This window comes from Thalassophryne amazonica, chromosome 2, assembly GCF_902500255.1.
Source record: "Thalassophryne amazonica chromosome 2, fThaAma1.1, whole genome shotgun sequence".
Lineage (NCBI taxonomy): Eukaryota > Metazoa > Chordata > Actinopteri > Batrachoidiformes > Batrachoididae > Thalassophryne > Thalassophryne amazonica.
Window position 1 is genome coordinate 88,013,359 of NC_047104.1, and position 10,762 is coordinate 88,024,120.

Here is a 10,762-nt window from a genome sequence, read left to right on the forward strand (position 1 = left end):
GAAAATCGGCAGGTGTGGGCACCAGAATAATTCTGTAAAAAAAATACAATACCTTTACAGAGCAATCTGTAAATTTTATACAATGAAGTTGTTATAATTGACAAAAAAAGTATGTTTTATACCAGCATAGCCAACGGCTTTTTTGGCAAATTAACATCCATTTTTCAAATTAATTATTTCCCCATTCAATGAGATTTTGTTGTGCTGGTGCAGGGTTGCTCTGGGCCACCACAGGAGGTTTCGTGTGGGATGTTCATGTATCATCACGTTGATCTAGTTTGTCTCACACAGCTCCAACTGTATGAGGGGAATTGGGTCTCAGGCAGGCTCAATCCTGGGGTATTTCACTTCGGAGACAAGCATACTTCCTCTTTGCACCACTGTTCATTCATACAACAAGAATTATTATGAAAATATAATGAATTCTATGTCATACTGTCATATTAACATATTTTTACAGTATGAGCACAAAGTATGTTAATATGATGTTATGGTTTGTTCATCTGTCTGTGACCCTGCCCAGTGATTTTCAGTTTGGTTGTTTTCTTTTGCATCATAGTTAGTGCTGTTTTAGTTTTGTCTCTGCCCTTTATTTACTTTGTTGATTCTACTTTTCTGTTTCTTTTCAGTCACTAGATGTACTGTCTGTTTATATATTGTTGCCACATGTAGTTCCGTTTTAGTTTAGTCTTGATCTTTTTCCTTGTTGTACTATTTTGGTCTCATTTTATTTTCCAGTTTCTGTCACAGATTTCTCTGTTTCTGTTCACTTAGTTTCACTCTCCTGCCCTCTTTTGCCCCAGCTTTCACTCTGCTTCTGTTTAGTAAAGTTTCACTTTCCTGCACTCTCTTGGACCTGCTGGACTCATCTTTGTCATGTCCTCACCTTCTCCACACCTGACTCTTATCACGTCCTGATTACCCCACCTGCATTTAAGCCCCGTCTTTCATGTTCTTCACTGTTGTTTTCCATGCCTTGTGTTTCTGTCCTCGTCGCAGCCCTTTTTGCTCTTTTTCACACCATAGTTTTGAGTTTAATCTGGTTGCCTTACCGTATATGATCCTGCTTGTTTTTTGAACTCTGCTCTCGTCTCTGCCTGCATAGTCTGTCTCACCGTGTTTTTTGAACATTGCTTGTTTTTGACTACGCCTCAGCCCAACCTCTGCCTGTTACCCTGTATCGCTGCCTGCCTACACGTGTACCGAACCACTGCTTTGCCGCCAGATAAAGCCTTTTGATAATTCCTTCATCTCTGCCTTTGGGTCTGCATTTGTTTCCTCCACCTTTGTGCCACTCGTTCAAGAATCCTGACATATGAGTTCAGATATGATTTCAGTCTGTTCAGACATGAGTCGGCTATATATCAGTAGGCTAAAACAGATACTGCAGTACATTATATTTTCAGACCAACTCACCTCATGTGACAGAATGGTAGTGCAAGCAGCTACTGCCCTTGCTTTGCAAAGACAATATCCCTGGTTCAAATCTGCCTGTGTTTTATTTTAGTGAAAACTACAATGGCTGTATACTGTAAAATTTGCAGTATCTTCTGTACATATTTTACTGTGTTTTTTACATTATTATAGCAAAAACAGCTGCCATTGTTTTCTCTATAAACACAAATCAATTTCTGAATTAAAAAAAAAATAACAGTGCAGGATTGAAGATCAGTGTTCTGGTTCAGAGCTTAGTGATAAGGATCAGGTCAGTGGTTACAATAAAATCTTTGTGATCAGGATCAAAGATCCGTAGTCAGGATCAAAAGTCAGAAACATGGCTAAAGATGAGTGACCAGGAACACAGATCTGGATCCTACAGCAGTAGTCAGAAACAAAGGTGAGCCATCACCATCAAGGTCATGTGTTCAGGATACCACAATTGTCTGTCCATCCGTGGACTTTGATCTGGATCCAGATCATTTTGATCTGATGGACAAAATTGTCTTTTCTAAGAGGGGTTGTCTACTAGAGTATTTTGGGTCTTAAATTAAAAAAAGGAGCCTCCCAGGTCTTGACTGAGGAATGCACTCTGCTGAGTATCCTCTATTTTAGTGGTGTCCAAACTATTCCAGAAAGGGCCAAGAGGGTGCAGGTTTTCTTTGCATCCACAGACTCCGGCAGGTGATTTCACTGATTAACATCCCTTTCAGCAAGTGGGATGAGTTCATCAGTGAAATTCATCAGGTGCCTCTAATTTTCTGGTCAGTGAGTGTAAATTGCTTTAATAGAGATAAAGAACTGTCACATCTTGTGGTATCCTTCAGTAGAGTACAGTATATTCCAAAATTTAAAGCACAGGTGCCCAGCCATTCCAGTGTTTTATATGCCTTCAACTGTTCATTTGTTTCTAGAACATGAAATACCATGTTGACTTTTTACTTAGGTATACTGTTGTACATGTTGTTCTACTAAGGTTGAGATCTATATCGTTTGGAGTATTATTAGAAGGTTTTTTCTTTTCTTATTTTCTGTGGATTGTTTTGATAAGAATGTACTCCAGGATTCTTACCAAAGTCTTGTGTAGATGTATTCTAGATGTCTTCCCCTCCTTTTCTTTAGCTCTGTACCTCTAACGTTAATATTTTGGAATAATATCACCTTTACAATAAAAGTAAATGTGACAAACTGGGTGTGTGTTTGTTTGGTGCAGTTGAACACCAATCAGGGGGAGCATTGTTCTTCATCTAAAGGGTTGTGACATTAATCTCTCGTTCGTGAGGATCAAAGTTTCCTCATAACTCTTCAACTGCATCAACATCCCTCAAAAGTGGGTAAAAGATGACCCTTTGCTCATTTGTTGCCACTAGATGGCGATAACAACCTTTGTACAGCTCATATAGAAGTCTGTACTGCTGATAGAGATGATTTCATAAAGAACAGATGGACATTTCATCAGTTCTGGATAACTTAGAATCCAGAATACATCAAATTTATAGCTGCTGTAATTGTCAATGGTGTGCATTTATTGAGTGATTTTCCATCTAAAGATGCTCAAACCATTTTCAAATGATGCGTCACTTTCACCCATTTTACACAACAACAATCATATTAAACATTGTTAGCAATCATGGCCTGAGTTCCCCGCTGACCTTTGACAACTGCATTCTATCAGAGAAATCTAGCTTTAAAAAAATGTTAAAAAAGAAACACAGGCATTAATAGGGTGATGGGGAAGAATTCTAAATGAACTCACATGGGAAAATCTTGAACCTTAATCTTGCATAGTGTAGTTGATGCATTCATCCATTTTTTTTTTATTTTTTTTTTTTTCTGATTCCTTGCAACACATACTTCTGGTGATATTCTTATATTTCTGTAGGGATGATTAACCAAGCACAGTGTCACCAGTAAACAAACTGACCAAAGTGTATTAAAGGATTATTACCCGAGCTAGCGGGGTTAGTAATTAGTTTATTATATGGCTGTATAGAGAATGGTCCTCTTTGTCGCTCATAATTTCTTTCTTTGCTTTTTGTTTTGTTTTATTTTGCACCGTGAAAATTGTAAACAAAGCCGCATGATCCAGACCGATTGTCATGGTAGAGGTCTGATATGGGAAAATATCAGATCAGAAATCAGCCGATCAGAGCGCACATACACAGTAAAATCACCAGTGTTAAATTATCAGTGACGGTGAACATATGGTCCCACTCTGACTAGAGTAGGACCATATGTACACTGGCAGTGTTAATTCAGCACTGTCAGTGGTAGTTTTATACTGGTGATTTTACTGTGTACTGTTGTCGGCTCATAGCCATATAAGAAAAAGTGATAAAAAAAAACAAACCAAAAAAAAAAACATAAAATACATACTCCATGAGACATTTTCAACAAGATAAAAATACAACAACTAGCGCACCGCGTGCAAACCTCTGCCAATACTAGTTGACAATTCCACAAACTCTTACCTTGGAAAAACATTTCAAGCTCAAAGTCCTAGTGGCTTTTCATTAGCTAAATTAGATATGATCAAATGTCAGGAGTATGTATTTAGTTCATGCACTTGAAGGTTTTTTATGGCTTGGTGAGTTTTTTTTTTTTCCAACTTTTTCGGTTTCTGATTTTTTTTTTCAGATAATTTTCACAGAACATTGGTTATCTCTGCTATGCACAATTTGTCATTGCTTTTTGGCACTTGATTTGCGACTGATAACTGGCAGATAGACAAACAGGCATAAAATTGGAACCTCCATCCAATTGTGGTGGTGTAGGTAAATCCATAACAGAAAAACGAGAGTGACTGAAGCATATCCGGATCAAAATTTGTCATGTGATCGTGAGTGGCAGACTGCACTTCACTTTCAAATATGAGAGTGATTGGGGCATGTTTGATTAAGATATAATGTAAATTATACATTAAAGGGGGGTTTTCAATGTTAAATTTAATTGGTCACAAAATCTGTAATCTGGATCAAATCCGGAACAAACGTCGACAGTCGATAAAGGATGCCATCCTACATAACACTCAATTATGAAAGAAATGTGATCTTTTTTGACAGAGGTATGAATTTTTGAAAATTCCTTCAATGTTAAAGATAGGGATTTTTACAATTTTCCAAGGTTTTTCCTGACTTTGCCCTTTGACCAATGACCTTGAAAATTTAAGCAGTTCTTGCCTATCAGGATTTGAACCTTCAGTAAAAGTTTCATAATGATATATGAAAAATTGTGGGCTTCAGACTGTTCACAATCAGACAGACAGACAGACAGACAGACAAACACAGGCGATAACATAACCTCCTCCATCTTCGTTGCCGGAGGTAATTAGAAAGTAGGTTACCAGCATTATTTAGTTGTTTTTTGAGTGCACAGTGAATTTCTGCAACTCCCATGTCACCCGCCCTGATCACTCTCATTCCTTCTGAAAGTAATTATTCAAAAATGATTTCTCACAAATAAAGCAGTTGTCAAAAGTGAGTTAGCTCTCAGACACTTGAATAAGTAATTCCTAAAAAGGACTTGAGGCCCACAAGCAGTCCTCGTAATATCTCTAATTTGGAGGTCAAAGGACAACGTAGGATCAAAAAATGACCCCAAGGTTCCTCACTTTGTCCATATGATGGATAACATACTAACCTAAACTAAGCGCTAACCGGTCAAATTGATGCCGATGTCTCACTGGACCAAGGACCATCATTTCAGTCTTATCAGAGTTTAAAAGTAGGAAGTTATTAGACATCCAGCTTCTCATTGCTGCAAGGCAGTGTTCTAAAGATTTTATGTGGGTTACTAGGTTACTAAGGTTAGAAGTAGTGTTATACAAAACAGAGTGAGAACAACTGGACAGATATGACATTAACCACGCAAGGGCACTTCCAGTATTCCCAAAATGATTCTCCAGCCTACTGAGTAAAATATGATGATACACTAAGATCTAACAGCACCAAAACCATAGTGGTGTCAGAGTCCATTGCTCGCAGAAGGTCATTCACTACTTTAGTGAGCGCCGTCTCTGTGGAGTGATATCTTCTAAAAGCAGACTGCAATGGCTCAAGATTGTTCTCAGTAAGGTGGTCCACTAGCTGCCACGAAACCACTTTTTTCAAGAATTTTAGAACAAAAAAGATAGATTTGATATTGGCCTATAATTTTTCAATACACTAGGGTCAAGATTAGATTTCTTAAGCAATGGTTTAATCACTGCAGATTTTAAACATTTAGGAACAGATCCAGACGTTAGTGAGTGATTAACAATTTCCAGTACAGTTGGCCCAAGAATGGGCCATAGTTTTGTTGATATGGGGTCAAATAAATAGGTTGTGCTTTCTGTAGATGTCACACGTTTCAACAGCGCACCTAGTGAGATACTATCAGACTCAGTAAATCGAGGTAACACCTCAGTTGTAGCACCCACTAACAGGTGGTTGTCAATGAATGAGAACTGAAACCATGTCAAACAAAAACTTTGAGTTATGCTTATTTTGACTGATCAAATAAGAATAATAGACCCACTTTGTAGCCAATAGTGCATGCTAATAATCTAAGATAGCATTGCGCCACGCAAGGTGGAACACATCGAATTTGGAACTATGCCATTTCTGTTCCAAACCTCTGGCCTTCTGCCTGAGGTCACATAAATAACCACTGAACCAAGGTGACTGTGCCTTGGGAAGGCATGGCCTTAATAGAGGACGCGCAATCTTATCAAGTGTAGTTTTGAGCGCTGAAATTAAGCTATCTGCAAGACTGTCTACTGATTGAGCATTCTCCAAACATGAAGCTAAAATATCAGACAGTCTAGCTTCGAGTTCAGTCATAGTTGAGGGTTTAATGCATTGACGCAGTAATAGACAAGGTTGTTGCTCCACTAAATGCAGCAGCGTAAATATAAACCTAATAAGTGAGTGACCACTGATGCAAGAGGCAAGTTGTCGATATTCATGACAGCAAAGCCACGTGCAAGAAACAAATCCAGGGTATTTCCACTGATGTACGTCGAGTTCGGAATGCATTTATGGAATCCTAATGGGTCCACAATTTCCATAAATGATTTGCAAAGTGGATCAGAGGGCTCATTTATATGAATGTTAAAATCACCAATAATCAGAATGTTATCTGCACTAGCAGACAAGTTAAAGATGCACACACCAAATTCATGTAAGAATTGGGTAGGGAGGCCTGTAAACAGTGACAAAATAACACAACTGATTTCCGTGGTTGAGTGCCCAGCTTGGAAGCCACACTGGTATTCCGAATAGATGTGCTCAGCGAGCTTCTGGAAGTGGATGAGCACAATTCTGGTATAGACTTTACCTACAATGTTTAGGAGGGAGCTGTCTCTGTAGTTGTTGCAACCACTTCTGTCACCCTTGTTCTTGTACAGAGTGACAATCCTTGCATCACTCATGTTTTGCGTACATCATCCTCTCCCTCGCAGGGGCAGACAACATGATATATTGGTTGCAGGAGAGTGTTTTTGTAGCGCTTGATCACGTCTAGCGAAATGCCATCGTTGCCAAGTGCCTTACCACAGGCCAAGCTGTCAATAGCCTTGCTGAACTCTTCCAGTGTTGGTTCCTCATCCAGCTCATCCATAATGTGCAGAGTTTTGATGGTGTCAGGGCTGATGATACAACAGTGTTCTCTCTTGAGTATAGGTCTGAGTAGCGCTCTACCCATCTCTCCATCTGCTTGTCTTTGTCAGTGATCAGTTCCCTGTTGGATGATTTGATAGGAGCCGTTGTGGAGGGGGAAAAGAATTTACTCCATTTTGGAATAAAGCTGTAACATACTGTAGCAAAATGTGTGTGTGTGTGTGTGTGTATGTGTGTGTGTGTGTGTGTGTGTGTGTATATATATATATATATATACACACACAGACACACGCACGCACACATTTCTTATGCTGCTGAAAATTTTTATAGCCAATCATACTGTATGCTCTTGAACATGAAACAGGATTTTGTTCTGTTTTTTCTTCTCTGGTGCAATCAGAGAATATTGTCATGCTTTCTTCAGTATGAAACTGTGGGGACAAGAAAAAAAAAATCAAAATAATTCCCATGCCATTCCAGTTACCATGCCAACCCAATCACACACAGTGGAAGGCTGCACTTCATAGCCATTGGAAACACAGAGGATGAATTACGGCCATGATTGAGACTGTTGCTGAACCAGAGTGCTGTGAAGATGGAAAAGAGCACTGCAACTGTGGTACGCATTGTCTGACTTTATTAAGAAGAGTGGCAGTATCTCTCAAGAGAACTGGATGAAGACTGTGTGTGTCAGTGGGCATATGCTGGAAAACAAAATAAAACCTCGACAAGCCCCACACTGTTTACGATGTGCATCTGCAGACAGTTGGCTCATAAACCTTCCTCGTCTCTGTTTTATGCCAGGAATGGACTGGTTTCTCCATTACTCACAGAAAATATTCTTTCTTCTTTCCACTCCACGTGCTCAGCACAGGCAATCCTGCAGACAGGCTGAAAAAAAGTGGAAGGAGGACAACCTACAGGTGTCTCAGGGCTTTCTGTGCAACAATCTAACCATCTACCAGAAGGCTGTGAAGGACGCAAAATCTCAATCTCATATTATTTCTAGCAGTTGTCATGGTCCCAGAGTGTTACATGAAACTGTAAATTTAGTTGTAAACCCATGTACCTCTGACAGACACTTCAGCTACAACCTGTGAGCACTTTATTATTTCATTGACAATGTTTTATCACCCAGACAGAATGCTGGAATGCAGAATGTTGAACTGAATGTTGCTCGTGCACATTCTGCTGTGCTTGCACAGTTTGAACCTGTTTCTCTTTCATCCCTTAGTGGGGTAGTGAAACACATGAAACCTACCAAATGTTACTTTGATGTTATTCCAGCCAAGGTGCTGAAAGAGGTTTTTAATATTGTCGGGTCAAGCCTCCTAACTTTTATCAACCCTTGTCTTTGTTCAGGGTCTGTTCCAGCTGCTTTTGTACATGCTGTGGTTCAACCCCTTCTTCACACCTCGACTCATCAGTTTTAGCTCAGTTTAGACCTGTGTAACATCTGCTATTTCAATCCAAGGTTTTAGAAAAGGTTGTTGTTATACAGTTAGTCATTTTTAGAAAATAATCACATTCTTGAAAAATTCCAGTGTGGATTTTGATCATGACACAGCACTGAGTGAGCACTTTTAAATGTACATAATCACATCACTCTGTGGATGCAGGGAATCCTGCTGTGCTTGTACTGTTGGGTCTCAGAGCTGCCTTTTGACAGTGTGGACCACGCAGTACTTGTTTCCCATTTAGATCTTTTAGCTGGTATTTACAGCATAGGTTAAGTGGTTTAAATCCAATGTGTATTAGAGGAGTTTTTCCATGAGGATCATCAAATGCTCCTCTTTTCTGTGGAGTGGAGTGCCACAGGGTTCTATTCTTTGCCCTATTCTATTTTCATTGTACATGCTGCCTTTAGGGTCAGTCATGGCCAAGCACAATCTGGCCTTTCTTATGCAATCTACAAATCCATCTGCTGATAAGGACAAATAGAAGTAATGCATTGACTTCAAAACTTAATTGTATTTGCAATACTATAAAGCAATGGTTGTCTCAAAATGTTCTTTACCTAAATGACAGTAAAACTGAGATGATTGTGTTTGGAAATTCTGGCATACAGAATGTTGTACCCTTAAATTTTAACGTTCTGGCTAATTATTTAAAACCAGCAGTTAAGAATTTCAGAGTGATATGTTACAGGTGTTTGAGGTTTGACCAACAGATAATCTCTCGTCAAAAGTTTTTTTTTTTTTCAGCTTTAGCTTCTGGCTAAAATAAAGCTCTTCCTCACTAGACATCATTTTGAGATGGCCATTCATGCTTTCGTCAGCTCAAGACTTGATTGTAATGCACATTATGCTGGTGCATTTTGCACAAACGAAGACTTCCAGACATGAGCATAGTACCCCTGTACTTTACTAACTCCACTGGCTTCCAGGCCGTTTTATAATTGATTTTATGACTTATTGTTTGTTCTTAAAGCCATTAATGATAAGCGGTTGAAGATGAGTGATGAGTGTATGTTTGCTTTAATTCTCATGAATTTTATTTCTTGATTTTGGCTGCTGTAAAGGGCTATATAAACAAATGTTGATTGATTAAAATATTGATAATATTACCTAATAAATAGATACAATGAGTTCTTCAAAAAAAAAAAACAAACCTGAGCTCTCTGAGCACTTCCAATTTTCAATTCAATTTCAATTTATTTCCTTTGTATAGCGCCAAATCACAACAGAGTTGCCTCAAGGCGCTTCACACAGGTAAGGTCTAACCTTACCAACCCCCAGAGCAACAGTGGTAAGGAAAAACTCCCTCTGAGGAAGAAACCTCAAGCAGACCAGACTCAAAGGAGTGACCCTCTGCCTGGGCCATGCTACAAACATAAATTACAGAAATAATTCACAGAACAATTCACGGACAAATATACAAGAATTGCTGTTGGTGCACAGGATACACTATAAAAAAGAAAAAGTTGAGAAAACGCAAAATATCAAGGCAACATGATGCAAGACATTTTTGAGTTTTCTCAACTTTTGCCTACTGTCGTTGACTTAACTAAGGTTTACAAGTTCTGACAAGAGTTCTGCCAACTTGGATCTTCTTGTTCACCTAATTAGGATAATCCTGGAAGGCTAACGAAGAAATTCTAGTTTCAATGCCATGTATTTCTGCCTTCACCAAATGCAGATATCCTTGTTGAATAAACATACAATTATTCCTTCAATGCCATGTATTCCTAAATTCACCAAACACAGATATTCTTGTTGAATAATCATACAATTCTTACTCCAGTGAGTTGAAAATTTAGCTATATAAATAAAGGAAAATGTATGTTGCTGTAATTATATTGGAAATATGCTCAATAAATACTGAATAAAACAAAGCACAACTGAATATTATCTGAAATCTTATTTATTTGATTGAACAGTGCCTCAACAACAACATAATGTCATGGGTAGTCCGGTCAATTTCTGTAAAAAAGTATTGCCGGCTTCTGTTTTTTTGGGTACTTCGAGCACTCCAGCAGACACGTTAAAATTAAAGTTCAGAACCAAAAAGAAAAACAAAGTATGTGGAAAAAAGTGTCCAGCAACACAGTCACTCATTCACACACACACCCTGACTGTCTTGTAAAAGTTGAACTTAGTGACTTACACATTAAATAAAATAGTGCCACAAATGATTGGCTGTGTACCCAGACACTGAAGTTTTACATGGGCATAACTATGATAAACTAGAGCAGTTAAAAGTCCTTAGAAATTTTACAATCAATGAAC